Source organism: Canis lupus, chromosome 16 (assembly GCF_003254725.2).
Source record: "Canis lupus dingo isolate Sandy chromosome 16, ASM325472v2, whole genome shotgun sequence".
NCBI lineage: Eukaryota > Metazoa > Chordata > Mammalia > Carnivora > Canidae > Canis > Canis lupus.
The window spans coordinates 27,634,181-27,653,838 of NC_064258.1; positions in this window are offsets into that span (position 1 = coordinate 27,634,181).

The following is a 19,658-nucleotide window of genomic DNA, read 5'->3' on the forward strand; positions in this document are numbered from 1 at the left end:
CCACACCACAGCTCTCTTGCAAAATGCTCCTTCTCATTCCTCCCCAACTTTGGTTTCAGAGGGTACTCTTCATGTCTTCTGTAACTCTGCCTTCCTGGTATGGTCAGTCGGTTGCCAATGTATACTGACTTACATTTGAATCCATCCTGGTGTCCTACCCACCTGGTTCAGTTGATTGGGCCAGGGATAAATCTGTGACCCAAGTCTTGTCAATTAGTCAACTTAATTGGGATACTTCAAATTACAATTAGATGAAGAAAAAAAAAAATCCAAATCCTCTTGTGTGTGTCAAAGCTTGGTGTGAGCCAACCTACAGGCCGGTGGAGTAATTGCTCCAAGACAATGAAGCTCCCAGGCAGGAAAACAAAACAAAATAACAACAACAATAAAACCAAAAAACACTTCCAAAAACAGAATATTGAGTTCTAGGAACTACTGAGCAATTGGTTCCCTACAGCCCTGGAGAGCTAACATCTAAGAAAGTAAACCCCCCATTTGTGGTTCTAGAAGCCTTTCATGGAGTTACCCCTTTTCCTTGAGCTATGTCAAGTTGTTTATGTTACTTGGAACCCAGAGTCCCACCTAATACTCCAAGTCTAATTGGATATTTAAAAATCCAGGCTTTCTCATGTACTAGACTACTATAATTTTTAATTTTGAATAAGTTCCTAGAATTAGTAAAAAAAAAAAAACTCGCGATTTGAAATACAAGTTCTACCAATTTTGGAGATGATCAAATACTTTTGCTGAGAATAAATTAATATTTAAGACTTTTCTGAACATTTGATCTAGATTCTTTAAAAATGAACCTTCCAGCAATAAAATAATGCAGTCAGGCAAATGTATGGCACGTGAAACAAGGCCATTATATTGCTATTTGTTTGACATAGTCATGTTTCTCAAGTTCATTCTTCAAAATGAAAATTTGACTCTAAATGCTTTTGATATGGCTGCTGTTTCTTTAGGCAAGCCTACCAGCTAACCCGGGTTGGTATTGTGTGACCTCTGTGCCATCATTTCCCTCCTGTGCTCATGGTAGACACTACTAATGGACCACAGGGCTCTCATCACCTAAACTGGAATTTCCAGGGTGTCTCAATACAGCTTTGTAAGCATCTCCACGAGTTGACCAGAAGAGGTAAAAGAATGAAACCTACTTGCCCTTCCTGAACCAGAAAATTTCAGTACTAGCTTGTAGTAAGCCCCTCGATGGACTTCATTCATGCACTTACTGATTCACTCAAAATATTCACTAAGAGTCTTTTCTGGGTACTCGGGACATAGGGGTGAAGAAAAAGGGGACTGTTTTGTGGAGCTTATATGAACAATGAAATAAGTGACACAAGCGTGGCAAGTGCCATGAGTAAAATGGAATGAAAGGAGCAGAGAATAAGAAAGATCTGAGGTACATTTAAAATAGAGGAAGTGACATTTGAGCAGAGACCTGAGTGAGGTTGAGGAATGAGCCATACAAAGATGTGGGGGAGGAATCTTCCAGGTAAAGGGAACACAAATCAGAGGCCCTGTGTAGCACTGAGTTCTGCTTGTTCAAAGACTAACATGAAGGCCCTCGTTGCTGGAGCAGAGTGTACAGGGAGATGTGTAGAACACAAGGTCAGAAAGATCATGTGGATTGGTAGCATTGCACATCTGCAACAACCTGGACAATGTGTTGACATTAAGAGTTTGTTTCTTCTGTTTATCTTTTATGCAATCATTTTCAAAAGTATAATTGGGTCTCATGCCCAATTTCCCACCTCTGCCCCCAGCCCCTTACTTCCCCTTCCCATAATCACCCTTGATAGTGTCTTGTGTGTCCTTCTAGGGATATATTATGCATCTGTAAGAACATTCTAGTACATTTTTCTAAACCTCCCACGTATACCAATGTTAACATCCTATGTAGATCATCCTTTACCTTATAAGGAATTTGGGAGAAAGTTGGCTCAGGATTCGTCAGGAATTGAATAAAGATGGTGGATCAAACACATACTGTGGTCTCTCTCTTCTATCTCCCTAGAAATATCAGTAGGTACACTCGGGGATTTGGAAATACCGTACTATACTGACTTTTAAAGTACGGCCCGGTCAGTGTTCTGTTTTGAAAGCTTTGTGAAATCTAAATTCAACCAGCAATCTATATGTCTAAACCTATTAGTCTGATTCTTCAGAGTCAATAACATTCTTATTAAGGAATGATGGAAAGGGCAGGGTTCAGTTTCTTGAGGCTCCATTACTAACTTCCTGCGTGACCTTGGGGAAGTCACTTCAGAAGTTGCAAGAAGGAAGGGAAGGAGAGAGAGGGGAAGGAAAGAAGGAAGGAAGGGGCGGGTCAGTTGGGGCTAAGTCTCTCCTGAGAATAGAAGTGTGTGTGTGTGTGTGTGTGTGTGTGTGTGTGTGTATGCAGTAAAGAACAAAAGAGACAAACTCCATGCCCTCAGGGCATCTACATTCTAACAGATGAAAAAGAGGACAAAGAACATAAATTATTAAAATGTGTAATATATTAGATAACAGTAAGTGCTAAGAAAGAAAAATAAAGCAGGAAAGGGAGCAGGGAAGTAGAGGGGACTTTAGATTGGAGTGGCCAGCCAATGTCTGGTTGAAAAGGTGATACTGGAATAAGGATCTGAAGGGGTTAAAGGAGGCCATACAGGTGATCTGGGCTAAGAGTCAGACAGGATGCCAAGAGCAGAAGCCATGGGCATGAAAGCTGCATGGCAAAGAGGGGACAGGATGGGACAGCAGAAACGAAGAATGTGCCTGGGACATTGATGGCATCGTGGAGTCATGGTGCACATTCCAAATGGCCTCTGGGCTTCACTTTCAGTCACAAAAGAAACCTCTATTGAGGTAAGTCATTGGAGATGAGTGTCTGTTAGGTACAGCGGAAGAGAATCCTTAGTTCAGTTTATTTTAAAATTATTTTTTCGGGCAGCCCCGGTGGCTCAGCGGTTTAGTGCCTGCCTTCGGCCCAGGGCCTGATCCTGGAGACCTGGGATCGAGTCCCACATCAGGCTCCCTGCATGGATCTTGCTTCTCCTCTACCTGTGTCTCTGCCTCTCTCTCTCTCTCTCTGTCTCTCATGAATAAATAAAAAATCTTTACATAAATAAATAAATAAAATTATTTTTTCAAGTGGATTGTTGCAGTATCAGTTGTCACATTCTTCGGGGGAAACGATTTTCAAAAGCCTTCAAATATTTTTACTTTTGGCCAGTGATTCACATTCTAAAATTCTATCCAAAGAAAATAATCTGAAATGTGTAGGTGAGAAAAAAATTATACATCATGTACTATGAACTGAATTGTTTCCACCACCACCATCCCGCAACCCAAATTCACATGGTAAAGTCCTAACGCTCTCAGAATAAGACTGTATTTGGAGATTGGGTTTTTAAAGAGGTAATTAAGGTTAAAAAAAAAAAAAAAAAAGGCCATTAGGGTAGGCCCAGATCTGATCTGACTAGTGATCCTATGAAAAGAGGAGATTAGAACACACATAGAGATAGCAGGGATATGCATATACATAGGGAAAACTGCATGAGGGAGAAGGTGGCCAAGTGCAAATCAAGGGGAAGGACCTCAGAAGAAACCCAAACTGCCAGTATCTTGACCTTGGCCTTCTAGCCTCTAGGGCTGTGAGCAAATTCTGTTGTTTAAGCTACCCAGTCCATGATACTTTATTACAGCAGCCCAAACAAGCTAATATACACATATTTTTTTAAATTATTATATATTCAAAATAGAGAAAAATTAGAAAGAACCTAGAAGTTCAATGATAAGGAAAGAATATTTTACAGTCATCAAAATGCTGAAGCTTCATGGAAAAAATGCTTGTAAGAGAATATTTAAAAGAAAAAGCAAGATAAATCATATATACACATATACATACATATCTCTCTCTGAAGGAAGTGAGTATATACCTACACAGACATAAATATGATAAATACATAAATTTTAACTATGTTTTGTAAATCCTATAGAGGAAAAAAAACTAGAAGAAAGAAAAGCCAATTGTGGCATTACTTTTAGAAAGTTATAATGTATATTCTCCTTTCTTTGTTAATGAGTTTAAGCTATGGCTATTTGAAATAGACCTTATTCAAATAAACAGATAAAATAGGGAATGGTATAATGGGCGTCTACACCTCACAGAATGTAGCCCTGCATTGAAGACTTCAGAAAGAGAAGTACAGTGGTTAGCCTGAGGGTTTGGTTCTTCGTCTCCCACGCACATACTTATTGATAAAATTCCTGCTCAAGTGTTCAAAGAAGCAGATTAAACACCATCCTGTACTTCATTCCTCGGTGGGCCCACTGAAACCTTTGCTCTCAGGGAGTCCAGGCTAGGAAAGGTGCTTCTCATGTGGCCCTCTGGAAACTCTTCCTTGAGTTCTGGCCTCATGATACCTGCTGCATCAGCAATGGGGACAACCATCCCATGAAGGCTTGAGGAAGGCCGGCCAGGCTCTCCTTGTATCCACAGGGGAGTCCTGTTCTCAAAAATAACCAGTGCTCATCTCCTGTTTCTCCCATTCACAACCAGACTCTCTGCTTCTCCAGTTCAACTGATGTCTTTCCTTTGAGTTAAAGGACGGTATGTGCTGACAACTCTTAAATATGTATCTCTGGTTTGGACCTTTCTGCTTAACTCTAAATTCCTGTGTCTAAGTGCTTCCTGGTCTTCTACCTGTGAATGTCCCAAAGTTAACATACTTAAAACCGAGGTTACAGATTGCCTTGTAAATATTTCTCTCCTACATTTCCTATCTCTATCAAGGATAAGCAACCACTCATCACAGAAGCCAGAGACCTCAATAACTCCCTCTCTCCACCCACATCCATTTAGTCATCAAGCTATATCAATTCTCGCTGCTTTTCATCTTTTTATTCCATTTTGTCCTCACCTGGGTTTAGGTCCTTACTGTCTCTTGTTTGACATATCATTCATTCATTCATTTAGCATCTAGGCCATGTTGGTGAATAAGACAAGGATGACTCCTTTCCTCATGAAAGCTATTTGAGACGGTGAAAGAAAATGAATTAAAAAACAAATGAATTACATGTTTGCAACATATTAAAGTGAAAGAAGGTGAGATTAAAACTGAAACTTCCTGGTTGAGAAGGGAGAATCATGGGGAGAGCCTAAGGACAAGCGCTTTAGGCAAGAGAAACAACAGGTCAATGCAAAGGTCCTGAGGTAGAAAGAGCTTGTCACCTCTGAGAAGCTGACCAAAGGTCCTGAGGCTGTAACATTCCCTTGAGAAGGAAGTGGTTCAAGATGGCCTTTCTGGGCAAGGAGGAATAAGTCTGGGTTTTATTTTAATCTCTTGGAAAATTTTAAGCAGGAAAGAGATGTCTTTCTGGGTCCACCCCTCTAAATCCTTCTTCAATATGGCTTCCAAGTTGATCTTTCTGTAACAAAATTCTAATCACGTGTCTCTGTGGTTTTAAGTCTTTCAATGGGTCTCATTTGTTTGCAGAATAACACCCAAACTCCTTAGGCTGGCCCACAAGGCCTTTCATGACCTTGCCCACATTTCTCCCATTTTATTTCTCCCCATGCCTCCTTATCCCCATGGCTTTGGCCATGCAATGTTGCTTCTGGATCCCCTGAAAGATTTTACTATTTCATCACTGTGTCTTTACTCATGATTCATCTCTTCTGAGCAGGGTTCCTTACTCCATCATCTACTCATCCATCAAAACAAGGATCAAAAGTCACCTCATCTGTGTAATCTTTCCTGATTACCACCTCCAAACAGAATGGACCATTCCCTCCTTTGGGTCCTCAGTGTGCCCTGGACAAACTTCCAACATAAGCCCTTTATCACTTGATGGCACTTCTTGGTTTGCATGCATCTTTCCCTGCTCACATGTGAACCTCTCTTACTCATGTTTATTTCCTACCACTTAGCGAAGATCTTGGAATATTTTATTGTATAAAGAGAATGAGCTTCCCTCCATTGTGCATATACAATTACACATGATAGTTCTGCCAAAGTAGTGAAAGGCCAGATGCATGGATCTCAGTAAGAATTTTAATGAAAATGTCAGATGAGACTTACAGCAGGGTGTACCTGTCTTTGAGCTATCAGTGTCCCCATCATCAGCTGCATCACCACATTGATTCTCGTTGGTAAGGATGCAACTGAGAAAGAGTTCGAGCAGGTAAACACATCTACAGGGTGTGGGCTGTTTTGAGACCTGTCTTTGTCAGGCATCTCTCTGCGTGCTGCCATGGCCACATCACCAGACACATCTGTAGTGCTCTCTCAGTAACAGGCAGCACGAGGGATCCACTGGCTGGTGGGTGCCAGACTGTTGGAAACTAAGCTCCTCACTTTATACCTTCCTGCTACATGGTCAGCACTGTGGAGTGTAGGCTGGGGAGAATCAAGAAGCAAATAACTTGTTCCCTATATTTGGGGAAGGGAGAGCATGATTATATCTACAGAAGACGTTAATTGATATTTGTCCATTGATGTATTATTATATAAGATGTAACCAGAAAATAACAGAAGGCTGTATCATCAAGAGCTGAATGACATGTTACAGGGAGTACCTGCCATGGATTTTTTCCAGGGTCTTGTGACCCTGACTTTGAAAGCCAGTCTGCAGCTTCTCCCAGCTTGTCTGCTTCTCATGGGTTGGGCCACAACTGTGGATGAATGCAAAGAGAATCAGGAGATTCCTTTGCCAAGTGCTCAGAGTACTTTCTCTGCAGCTCATTCCAAGCATTTGCCGTGTACTAAGAAACATGTTTGGAACATGTGCCTACCCAGCCTCTGTATCTCTGAAGAAGTTGATTCAAAACTGACCCAGAGGGATGTCTAGGTGGCTCAGTAGTTGAGCGTCTGCCTTTGGCTCAGGCCGTGATCCCAGAGTCCTGGAATTGAGTCCCACACCGGGCTCTCCGCAGGGAGCCTGCTTCTCCCTCTGCCTGTGTCTCTGACTCTCTCTCTGTGTGTCTCTCATGAATAAATAAATAAAATATTTTTAAAAATCCAAGCCTGACATGGAAGAGTGAGGCAGTGGCAGGTTTGCTGAGCCCTGGAAAATCCATACGGGATGAGTGTGATCTATGCATGCTGCTGACCAGAGTCAAAAGAACTGTCGTCGCCGATTACTTTTTTATGAGTTCTCGCTGAAAAATGTCTTCAGGCAAATGAGCAACTTGTGAAAAAGACCAATGGTAGTAAATTGTCCAGCTCCCCAGCCAGCTCCAGCTGCAGCAGCTTTCCCAGAGGCTCTGCCAAGAAGACATTGTTGCCTGAGAGCCAGGATCACAAGTAGCCATCCTTAGGAGAGAGCAACTGGCTGGAGCTCAGATGAGATGTAATCATTACCAATTTCTGAAGAAAGATTTGAAAACTTAAACTACACATTCTGATGGCTCATCCCTCCATAAATCCTAATTGTGGTGACTTCATTTGGACTTAAACAGCAACATGCCACCACTCTATGAAGGTTAAGTTAGTGTATCTCCTCACTTACTGGTATAAAATTTCAGTTGACTTTCAATTTTTTTTCTTTTAGCCTTCCATACATTTCTTGACTCCCCAGTAGAATTTGATACGTGTGCGGTGTCTTGTCTTTGAAGCAGGGGCCCATGTAGTTCATTGCACATAAAAAGCTGATACTAAATATCTTTTGCTTGGGGTAACTAGATGGCTCAGTGGTTGAGTGTGTGCCTTTGGTTCCCAGGTCATGATCTTGGGGTCCTGGGATCGAGTCCTACATCGGACTCCCCAGGGCGGGGGGGGGGGTGTGCTTCTCCCTCTACCTATGTCTCTGCCTCTCTCTCATTCGCTCATGAATAAATAAATAAATAAATAAATCTTTTTAAAAATAAAATAAATATCTATTGTTTGACATTCTGAGTTTTAGCTTTTTATTTTTTATTTATTTTTTTTAAAGATTTTATTTATTTATTCATGATAGTCACACAGAGAGAGACAGAGAGGCAGAGACACAGGCAGAGGGAGAAGCAGGCTCCATGCAGGGAGCCCGACGTGGGATTCGATCCCGGGTCTCCAGGATTGCGCCCCGGGCCAAAGGCAGGCGCCAAACCGCTGCGCCACCCAGGGATCCCGAGTTTTAGCTTTTTAGATCATGGCAAGACATTTCGTATTGATTCAATATCACCTAACATTGAATTCATATTCATAGAGCTCTATTGCACCCAAAAAGTCCTTTCTGGCTATTGTTAGTTAGCTTTTAACCTTCTGAACCTCTTAAGACAGAGCTTTTGGTATTCCCATTTGCTTGATCACAGTCTTCTTTAATATTTATTTTCTGCGGAGGTAGAACCTGTGTCCTCGGAGGGAGAATTTAAGTCTCTATATCTCCTCTGTGGGTGAGAACTGACACAATTTGTCAAACCTATCAAGCACCCAGTGCAATACCCTGTCTCCAAACAGGTGCCCAGGGAAATGTGGGCAAGGGCACGCGGCGTTCCAAATCTGTCCTCTGAGCATCAGCTGTAAACACGAACTCACTCTGTAACAAACAACCTAAAGCTTGGTTTTCAAAGTAAAACAAAAATGTTAAGGGCATTTGATGTTAATAAAATGTGTGACTACGTCCCATGAGCTCATTTGTTTTTCGATTGGCTGCTCATATTAACCACATCACCCTGTGTAACTTGGGTCTTTGCCTTCTGTCATAAGTTCAGCAGTAGTCTGTCTTTAGGTAAGTCACTCTAAAGCTTCCCTTAAAAGGGACCCACATGCTCACTAACCAAAGACAGAATTAGACATACCTGGTGTAAAAATCATGTACCCGCAATTCAGCTTTTATTAGTGCGCAGCTCCCCGCCCCCATTGTCCATATTTAAAATTTTTGAGTGTGCGTATGTGCCAGATGATTCATCCAAGCTGCTCTGGAAGTCGTCTCTGCTGGTGACAGTAAAGTCAATCCACCCTCTACACTCCCTTCTCTCTGGTGAACATGCGGAATGTCAGTCTGTGGCACTGCTATAAGCGCACTGTGGCCTTCTTAATTTAGGTACAATGGGCTGAGGCAACTTGCTCCCACATGGAGTTTTCATCCCTCGATCGCACTTCCCCATGGTTCCCATCTGCCTGTGCCACCCAGAAGTATGTGAGCCCCCAAAGAGGGTAAGGACCCAGCGATCCCTCAGCCCCTCTGACCAATTATTTCCTTGCTCCATGGCTGCAGAGCTAAGGAGATGAGATGCTAACCTATTTCCCAGTTCTATCAGTGTAGGAGTCTTGCTCTTGCTTCCTGCTTCTTGGAGATTCTCCCTTGGAAAGGTGCCAAAAAATTGTCTTCTATGAACTTTCAGTAATTCTTAGGCTGACTATATTATTAGAGATTCCAAAACTTCTGGTAGTTCCAGCTCTTGGAGTTCTTTCTACAAGGTTTGGGGGACAGATCTGTGTTCTGAGGTTCAGGCTAACCCCATTAAAGCCGAGAGTGCTTTGTGGGAATTATGTTTTTCCCCTTCCCTGTCCACTCCCTCCATATAGATTCTCACATTCTGGAGGAAAGCCAGGTTTTTTTTAAACTGTCAATTTTCATGCTAGCCCCAGCAGGCTTCCAGCTCTCTGGTCTTTCGTTCCTCTCCTGGCCCCTATTCAATGACTAAAGCTCTCCAGGAGTATTTCTGGACCAGGGTATCTCCTGTGACCTTGTGATCGCACTAATCCTCTGGCTTGAGGCCTTGAGGCTGTTCTGCTCTGACAGTCACAAGGATGATCAGGGGTGGGGGTAGGGAGGAGCACAGTGTATCATCCAGGAGTGGTGTTTATTTATAGAGCAGTCCTTCTCCTTTCTCACCTTGCATTCTCTGCTAATACAGCAGTCGCTGTTTCTTCAAAACCTCCCACCAGGAGATAGGTGATGGATGCCCCGTGCTGCCCGAATTCAAGACCAGAGTTCTCAGAGTCAGCACCAAAGGGGCTGCCCACCCCCTCACCTCCATGGGACAACCCAAGGAGGTCTGAGTTCCTAGGAATGGTTGACCACTAAGCATGATCACTTCTGCACAACCCCAGAGGTGCAGCCAGATGCTTGCGCCTGGGCCACCCAACCCAGCAGCCTCGGGGTGTGTGAGTCAAAATTCCCAGGAAAATGGCCTCATTCTGGCAGCATCTGAGGGCTAGTTGGCCTGACAATCCCTCTGGGGGTCTTTGAGGAGCAGGCTGGGAAGTTGCTTACAGGAAGAGAGAAGGACAAATGGACTGACTTAGTAGGTCTTGTGGGATGGAATTGTTCCCATCTGGATTAAGGAGAAAGGAGAAAACCAGGGCTCTGGAGAAAGAGAGTGAAGGCCACCTGAAGAACTGGACAAGGCCTACCTAGCCTCACCCCAATTTAGCACATAATGGTATGCTACCGTGGGGGATTGTGATGGCTTCTTGCATTCATCTGACTCAAGCAGACAGTAAGTCATCTAAGGGCAGGAACCTTAGGCACAGAGCTGGGCACAAAACTAGTGTTCAGTAAGCCTTGTGTGTTCTCATGCATGGATTCTCATAAGTAACTCTTTATTAGCATTAGGAAAAGTTTTTTGAAGAGGATGAGGAGGAGGAGGATGGCAGAAATCTACTGTGGGCGAGAACCCTGCATCTTTTCTATTCCCTCTTCCTGCTGCTCAGAGAGTACAATGCACATAGTGGGTACGCACAATTGCTTGCTCAATTTTTATTAAATAAATGATGATGCGGGTGCCTGGGTGGCTCAGTTGATTAAGCATCTGCCTTTGGCTCAGGTCATGGTCCCAGGGGATTGAGCCCCTCATCAGGTTCCCTGCTCAGCAGGGAGTCTGCTTCTCCCTCTCCCTCTGCCACCTACCCCTGCTCATGCTCTGTCTCTCTCTCTCTCAAATAAAGAAATAAAATCTTTTAATAAATATATAAATACATATGTACATAAACACATAAATAAATAATGATTATCCTAGTTCCATATCTGCCACCTAGAACTTCTTTTTTTTTTCCACCTAGAACTTCTAATCTACTTTTCTCTTAAAAAAACCAAAAAGAGAATCGGATGAGCCTGGTGGTCAGGCCTTAACGTGTGTGATACATGGGGTGGTGGGGCGGTGGTTCTCCAGCATTGGCCTGGCCTCAGAGCCACCTGGAGAGCTCAGGACTACATGGAAGCTGGGCCCCAGGGTTTCTGATTCACTAGCTATGGGGTGGGGCTCAAGAATGCGCATTCTGCAGCTCTCCTGTGATGGCGTTGCTGGTGTGGGGACCGCTCTTTGAGAACCACCACCATCAGGGTGGGTACAAATGTCTCAGGTTCCCTTACCTGGAATGTGAGGATTTGAGAAAAGTCCTAGGAGTCTGTGGAGAGAACAGTGGAAAGGCCCTCCACAGGATTCTCAGAGGGATCACTTTCCCTCTCTGCCCAGGGTCCACCTTCTCAAGAATTTAGAAATTGCCAAAGTGGGAGAAAGGTTGACCAGAAACCCTTTGGGAATCCCAGTCTAACAGGCCTCTAGGCTCACCTTCTCAGGCTCCTGCTTGAAAGCCTCCCACCATTCCCTAATTCCCCCAGCAGGAGGTCCATACTCTGGAGTCCCTCAGCCTGGTTGCCAAACCCTTCGTGGTTTGACCCCTGCCTATCTCTTCAAGTAGGTGTCCTGCTGCTGCTGCCCAACTATCATGGTTCCCGGAGAAGAGCTCTCTCACCCTCTTCCTCTGCACCAGCTTTTCCCGGTCCCGTCTCAGCTCCGGCCGCCACCCGGCTCTCCCCTGCTCCACCTCCAAGCAAAGCCCGCCGCCTTGTTCTCCCCTCCCGCCCGGGCACCCCTCCTCAGAGCCCCCGTTGCCAGGGCTGCCGTCCCGTGTCCGGCTCTGGAGGGCCCAGGACTGGCCTCCGAGTCCTAACCTTGAGCTGCCCTGGATGGCAGGAGGAGCTCGGAGAAGATTTGTGGAAGGAATGGAACCAGAGGAGGACTGGGCGGCAGCCCTCCGTGCCCTCCACGCCCTCCATACACTCGGCCGGTACCGCCTTTTACCTTGGGCACCTGTTGATGCACTGTGGGGGCGAGGTGGGCGCGGGCCTGCGGGGTGGGTGAGCGGAGGGATGGAGAGGGCCGGCGCCGCGCCCAGCAGTGCCCTGAAGTCGTCCAGGTAAAATGCCCTCCTCCGGCCCCTGTTCTCCCCAAGCTCCGTGACAAAGGTGTGTTCAGAGCAAACACGTGAGGTAGAACCGCAGGCAGCGCGGGAGGAAGCGGAAGGTTTTGCGGAAGGGGAAGCAGGAGCCTCCTGAAATCACAGGGGCGGGGGAGGGCCTCCCCGAGCTCCCCCTTCCCCCAGGCTGGCGGCAGCCTCCTGCTCTCTGCCTTTAAACGCGATGGCCTTCCAGGGCCACAGGTGACGCCCGGGCCTGCGTGCCGCGTGGTGCCTGAGGACATCGGGCTTCTCTCTGTGCACGCTGGTCTACCAATGGTCTTCATTTCTGAAGCTATTTTTACTCTTATGAGGTTGACTTAGAGACCACAGGATCGAGTTTATAAGAAAAGAAGTAGGCTGGGAATCGGGAAACCTGCTTCCTCTTTCTCCCCCAGCGCCCAGCGATGGCTGCAGCGCGGCGGTTGGATTCCCGCTTCCTTCCCGGCCAGGCGGGGCCCGTTAGGACCGCCCCCTCGGCTTTATTTATGACCCTCTCAAGCTGACCACATAGCTGTTTTCCATTCCTGAGATTGTGCCTATTTCTAAGTTCTCCCAGTGACATTGCTCCTTGTGAAGTCCAATGGCCAGGAAAGTATGATAAACAAAAGCAACCCCAGAGGGAGTTTCTCAAGTTCCAAATGTTTGATCTCAAAATCTGGCTGAATTTATCGGCTGGAACCACCATTGACCGAATATTTCTGGCTGACCTTTCTGCCCTCTGCACCAGTCACCCCCATTCTGAACGCTGAGCTTCTCAGCCCTTCTATTAGCATCTGCACCGATACCTCCCCTGGGATCAGAGCCTGTGTTCTTCCTGGAACCAATTTAAACCCAACAGAGACTTAAAAAAAATCTATTTAATAGTTGGAGAGGCTCCCTCTCCTTTTAGCCTTCTGAGCTCATTCCCTCTGGGAACCAAGTGACATTTAGATTCCGGTGTGTAAGTTGTTTTTTCTTTAGATTCGTTATTGTGTAAACATTCCTCTGGAAATTATTCTCACATTGTAAGGCGACTTCTTTCAAGTGTCCAGACTCATCACAACTCGCCTCTTCGGCTACCCTCAGCTTGCCTCTCTCTCACTTCTCAACTTCCCCATTTCTCAACAACCAAGTTCAAACTAATTCTACTGCTCGTTCACCTATTTCCCCAACTTTCTGGAATTTGCATTTCTCAAAGTTATCTCCCCTGGGCTGCAGCCAGAGCTAGGCCCCCTGAGATGAATGAAGGTGCCATGCGGTCAGGAAGGCAAATCCATGGAGGTTCCAGCCTGGGTGGTGGTGGGTGGGGGGGAGGTGGGGGAGGCCAGCAGGAGGCCAGAGCTGCCCTGAGAAGGTGACTTGGAACCAGCAGGACCGGCTTAGAGTGAGGTCGAGGATGAGCACCAAGCCTGAGCAAACGGGGCGACAGCTGTCACACTGTGACACCTAGAGCAGCCTGGCAGTCACAGAGAGAAAAGCAGGCAGGTTGCATCCATTTCTGCTAAGAACCCGACTGCTCTTTTGTAACAGGCCCACCAGAGTAACTCCTCCTCCTGACTGTTCTAACATTGCTGTTGAAAGCTTTGTCTAGGGCCCCCCTGTGGCTCAGTCGGTTAAGCATCTGTTAGACTCAGGTCATGATCTCAGGGTCTTGGGATAGAGTCCTGTGGTGGGCTCCCCACTCAGTGGGAAGTCTGCTTCTCCCTCTGCCTCTGTGCACTTTCTCTCTCTTCTCTCAAATAAAATTCTAAAATCTTTAAATAAAAGGAAAGAAGCTTTGTCTAATTTGGTGCAATTTTCCTTATACCTGATCTTCATCTCTCAGTTTTAAAACATGTCCCTTTATCAGGGCTATGAGGAACAGCCACATGAGCTGGTCACAACTCTAGAGAACGCATTCACAGAGACAACTATATAAGTTTCAGAAGAACCAGCCACTTGTCTTTGAAGCTTAGAGGCATCTTTTCTTTTTTTCAATTCATTGAGAGAGGTAAACAGGTTGTGTGGAAGGAATACTTAACTAGTCCTGCTATCACCACAACATGACTGGTGTGTCCTTGGACAGGTCACCCTGCTACCCACATCTCTCATCTGTAAAATAAGGGAGGGGATGAGATCATCTCTGAGGTCTTGCCCTCGGGCAATAATATTTTCTGATCAGCAGAAAGTGACATTGTGTTGATCAATAAGTTACACGATGAGGGGCACCTGGGTGGCTCAGTGGTTGAGCATCTGCCTTTGACTCAGGGCATGATCCTGGGATCGAGTCCTGCATCCAGCTCCCTGCAGGGAGCCTGCTTCTCCCTCTGCCTCCGTCTCTGACTCTCTGTGTCTCTCATGAATAAATAAATAAAATCTTAAAAAAAATAAGTTACATGATAGGGAGCTTTTGATGAATCATTTTCCTTTATTGCCCCTCTTGCATTTCAAGCCGTTCAGCTTTGCTCTGACATTAGCTCTCTCCTTGCAATGGCGCTGAGGATTTTGAAGTCCAGCAAATGTGGGCTCGCTGTGCTAATTATCTTCCTTGATTTTCTGAGCTTGGATCTTTTCTGCATCATTAAAACCAGAAACACAAATTTGAGGAATTAACTGAGGTGGTGACTTGAGGTCATATAGCAGCTGTGACCCACCAGGGTCTCACTTTTGCAAAGAAATCAAAACAAAACAAAAGAGGCAAGAAGGTTGACCAGGTAACTTCGGAAGTTTAGGAAACAAAGTATTCCATTCTGAGTTTTTCATTGTGCGGGGCTGAACCATGGCTCCTCCTGGGTTTTGTTTCCTATCAAATCACAACTTGGCCAACAATTTCTGGTAAAGGTCATAAACCAGTGCTGTGGAGAACACTGGAGAAACAGTTATCCAACCAATCCTAGGGTAGTTCTGCAATACCAAGTCCCAGAGAGGAGGTTCAGGAGAAAAGGCTCTTAGTTGGCTGCATCCAACAAGGCTTTGTCAGGAGCTCTGGTTGGGAGGAGACAGTACTCCTGAACCTTGAAATCAATTTGTAATCTCACACTTGTGAAAAATTAGCAAATCAGAGCAGTGCTTTGTCACTAAGGCTATACTGCAAGTAATTCACTGTTAATACTTAGGCCACCACAGTTTGGAAGTGATTGTTTTGGAAATATAAATGAGAGCAGATTCAGGGTCATCTTTCAATACTGAACTTCTTTAAAAAGTCCTCTGCAGGACTGCTAGTTCCCTCCGAAGGAGAGAATTATTTTTGTTTAGGAAAATATCTTGTAGGGACATTTAGATTTTAAAAGATGGGACAAAGAACAGAGCCTGAAAAAAACAGATCCAATGGAGGAATCACTAAATGGTTTTGCATGATAAAGAGGATGGAATCTTCTTTTTTTCTTTCGTTTGCCTGTTGTTATCCTTGTAAATAGGTAAACCAAGAGGTGGGCTGGTAGTGTGGTCCTGACAATGTGACTGCAGATGGGACCCCAGAGTTAGGTCATTTAGGTTCACATCCATAGAACCCACCATGATGCACCTGGCATAAAGCAAATTTAGATAGAAGAGAATTGGCTTCCATCCTCTGCCCATCTCCCATTCTCAACCAGGGGTGGGCTAAAGTTCTTTTTATTTCAATTGTGGTAAAACACACATAACATAGTAGTTTAAATAGTACTAATAGTACACATAAATAGTAAATTTTGATCTTTTTAAGATTTTATTTATTTATTCATGAGAGAGAGAGAGAGAGAGGCAGAGACACAGGCAGAGGGAGAAGCAGGCTTCATGCAGGGAGTCTGATGTGGGACTTGATTCCAGGGCTCCAGGATCAGGCCCTGGGCTGAAGGTGCCACTAAACCGCTGAGCCACCCGGGCTGCCCTATTTTTAAGGGCACAGTTCAGCAGCATTAAGAACATTCACATTGTTGTGCTGGCTTAAGGTTTTTATTTTCTCTGGGGGAGCAGAGAATGTGAGGGAAGAGTGACAGCCTCAAAAGACGGAAGTGTTTGGCATTCTTGGTGTTCTCATCCCAGCTCATCTCGCTGGCACCATCGAACCAGGAGATTCCTGAAACTGCCTCCGGGAAGTCCAGCTAACCACAGAACCAGAGATTATTTAATCCAGAGCAGTCAGTTGCCATCGGGTGGTTGGGGCCAGACTATGGGATGGAGTCAGCACAGCTGGACCTCTTGAATGCCAGGCCAACAACTAGCAAAGCTCACCCTGGTCCTATCATTAAACTTACAATAACACAATCTTGCCTTTTTGGGATGGAAAAACTGGGGCCACAAATATTTCTTATGGAGGCATGTACTGTGTCAATAATAAGTATAATAAGCACTCAATAAGTACTAGGTATTTCTGGCCATGTGAAATATTCAAATTTAAGTTGTTGTATTCTTGTAATGTTAACTTGTTGTTCTGCAGTTTGTTCTACATCCACAAGACTTTTTAAAAAAAGATTTTATTTATTTGAGAGAGAGAGTGGGAGAGAGAGCACAAGCAAGGGAGTGGGGGAGGAGCAGAGGGAGAGGGAGAAGCAGGCTGGATTCTTGGGAATCCAGGATCTTGATCTGAGCTAAAGGCAGATGCTTAACCGACTGAGACACCCAGGTGCCCCATCCACAAGATTTCCTAATTCTAATTATTGTTGTTATTATTATTACTTTGATGAAGATTTTTAAAAAATGCTAAGGTACATTTCTGAGTCAACGCAAGTATAGACATATAGAAATAGCCATTAGATTCAGGATGAAGAATAAGAATCCACTGGCCGAAGGAAGCTAGATCCAATACTCAGCATAAGAAGGTAAGCCTCCAGAATCCTCAGTACCTTGAGGGGAGGGCATTGGACTTCCCATAAGGCAGGGAATGGAGAGCCAAGTCAATCCTACTTGTATCATTGAGGAGACTCCTAGGTTATAACTAAGTCGCTCATAAAGTCATCCCATTCAATGCTTTCTTTAACGGAAAGGAAAAGGAGGGCCCAATGGGGACTGTGGAGATTCCAGGTGCTCTGCCCCAGGGGGCTCTGGGGCAGATGAGCATCACTCACAAATGCGTAGAGCCTAGACATGCTGAGCCGGCCCTTCTGAGTTTCGACTCTGATTCTGCCACATGCTAGCCTGGGACACTGGCGAGCTTACCTGCTCTAGATTCCTTGTCTATGACATGGGGATAATACTAGGTGTCCATGAAGTCTGGAAACAGAGAAATACACATAGCATCGTCAAGGACATGCTTCAGTCTATAAAAAATGCACATTATGGACCCTGTCATACTGAATTCTGTCAGAAAAAAACTGCCACTTTGAAATAGGCGAAGAAAGGCTCAGTGATTAGCTCACTCATCGGTGTTATCTCCCTCTTTCATCTTTGAGCTTCTTTTCAACTCTGTAAATTATAGGAAACAGATACCAAAGGAAATGATTTTTGTCCATAGAAATGCAAATTAACTGTGTCAGAATATGATTGATTATTGCCTTGAGGAGAGACCCTTTTATGTATCTATGAATTTATTTCAGAATTCCTTATTCTCTGTTTAGGCTCTTTGGGTTCCCCTTTGAGTCCCTTAAAACATTCTATAGTTTCCTTCATTAATGAGTTTAATGAAATCTTTGACATGTGTTCATTTTATATAACTGAGAACAAAAGTCATGATTATACCCTCTTCCAAAAATTCTTCTAACCCTTCCTAGGGTTATAGTGAAGATGAAGTGAGTTAATGCATATACAAAGCTGAGAGCAGGGCTTGGCACACACAAAGCACTAAGTGCAAACAAGGACTGTTATTATCTATAACATGCACCCAGTTCACTGTGAGGTCACTGCTAAGGTCTGTGATGTCACTGTTAAGGTCTCTCTCCTGATTAGACTCTACCGCTCTCTTAGGATAGGACCTCTGTAACTCCAGCATGGAGAACAGTAGAACCAAACACCAAGAAAGAACACAGTGGATAGATTAGTCAAATACATTGGCATTTTTTTCCCCCCGAAAGGACCAGATAATACCATAGACTTTGGAGGTCAGTCTCTCACACCAACTCAAGTATGCTGTTGTGACATGGAAGTGCCACAGAGGTTGGGTGCCTGGGTGGCTCAGTTGGTTAAGCATCTGCCTTCAGCTCAAGTCATGATTCCTGAGTCTCAGGATCAAGTCCCATGTTGAGCTCCCTCCTTAGTGGGGAGTCTGATTCTCTCTTTGGCCCTCCCCCTTCTCGTTCTTGCTCTCTCTCAAATAAATAAAGTGTTAAAAAAAAAATGCCACAGAGGTTACATTTAAAACCAGGTGTGGTCATGTTACAATATAATTCTATATACCAATACTAAAATTTGAATTTAATATAATTTTCACTTGACATGAAGTATTCTTTTGATTTTTTTTTTTTTTTTTTTGGCCACTTAAAGTTATAAAAACCACTTCCAGATTGGAGGGCTTTATGAAAACCGGCAGTAGGGTAGATTCAGCCCCAGCCATCCTTTGCTGAACCTGAGTACATTAAAGGCCAGAATTATGCCTTGTTCATACAACTTTTAACCTGGTCCTTCTCATACAATGGATGTCTGGGAGATGTTGAATTAAGTAGCAAATGGTTAAAGGCAAAAGGGAGACATTTTAGAAGAGTAACTTGGTAAATCTTTTCAGAAAGATTCAATCTGTAGTGATGACAGACTGATGGCTGGCTTGGCCAAGCCTGTCATGTAGGTGGGTGGCAGTGATTGGTACCAACTGCATCAACTGAGTCCTTTATCATCATCAGTCTTAACTGAGATCTTAAGTGATGCCAATGGTTTTACACCCTGCCTGTAAACTGCCTTCAATTCTTTTTTAGAACAAAATGGAAATATAAATAAGTCTAAATAATAGCTACTGATCAAAAAACGTGATCAGAATCACATTACAGGATATGTTCTCTAGAGAAGCTAGAAAACTGTCAGATTATCTTATACTGGCATTGGTCAATTTCATAGGTCAGCAGTGGGAATTTTCCAGAATTAGGAAAATGGCAGATGGGTGTCCAAAAGCAGACAGGCCCAGAATTTGATCCACCTACAGGACTGAAGTCTACCCAGCTGCAATCTACAGATGCTGCCTGCTTTGTCTCCTGGCCTACACGCCTCCCTCCCCCTCACTCATGTCCTTCCCCAGACAGAACAAAAGGTTTGCCTCCAGTTGAGGGAACCCTGTCTTCCCTGAAGATCATGGATCTGTGGTCGCCACGGTCCTGAAGTCAGACAGACAGAGGTACAGCTGTGTTTTTGTTTGTAATCTGCTTTCATCTAGGGATCAGGCAAATGTTCATTTGGATGGGAGACTCTCAAACAAGAATTCCATAAAAAGCATTTTTCACCACAGAACTATGACTAAAAGAATTAGAACAGCTGTGGCAGCAGAATGGACCTGGGTCCCAATCACGCTCGCTGCAAGGAGCCTGCTTCTCCCTTTGCCTGTGTCTCTGCCTCTCACATGAATAAACATATAACCTAAAAATAAATAAATAAATAAATAAATAAATAAATAAATAAATAAATAAATAAAATGAACACAGAGTCACAGAG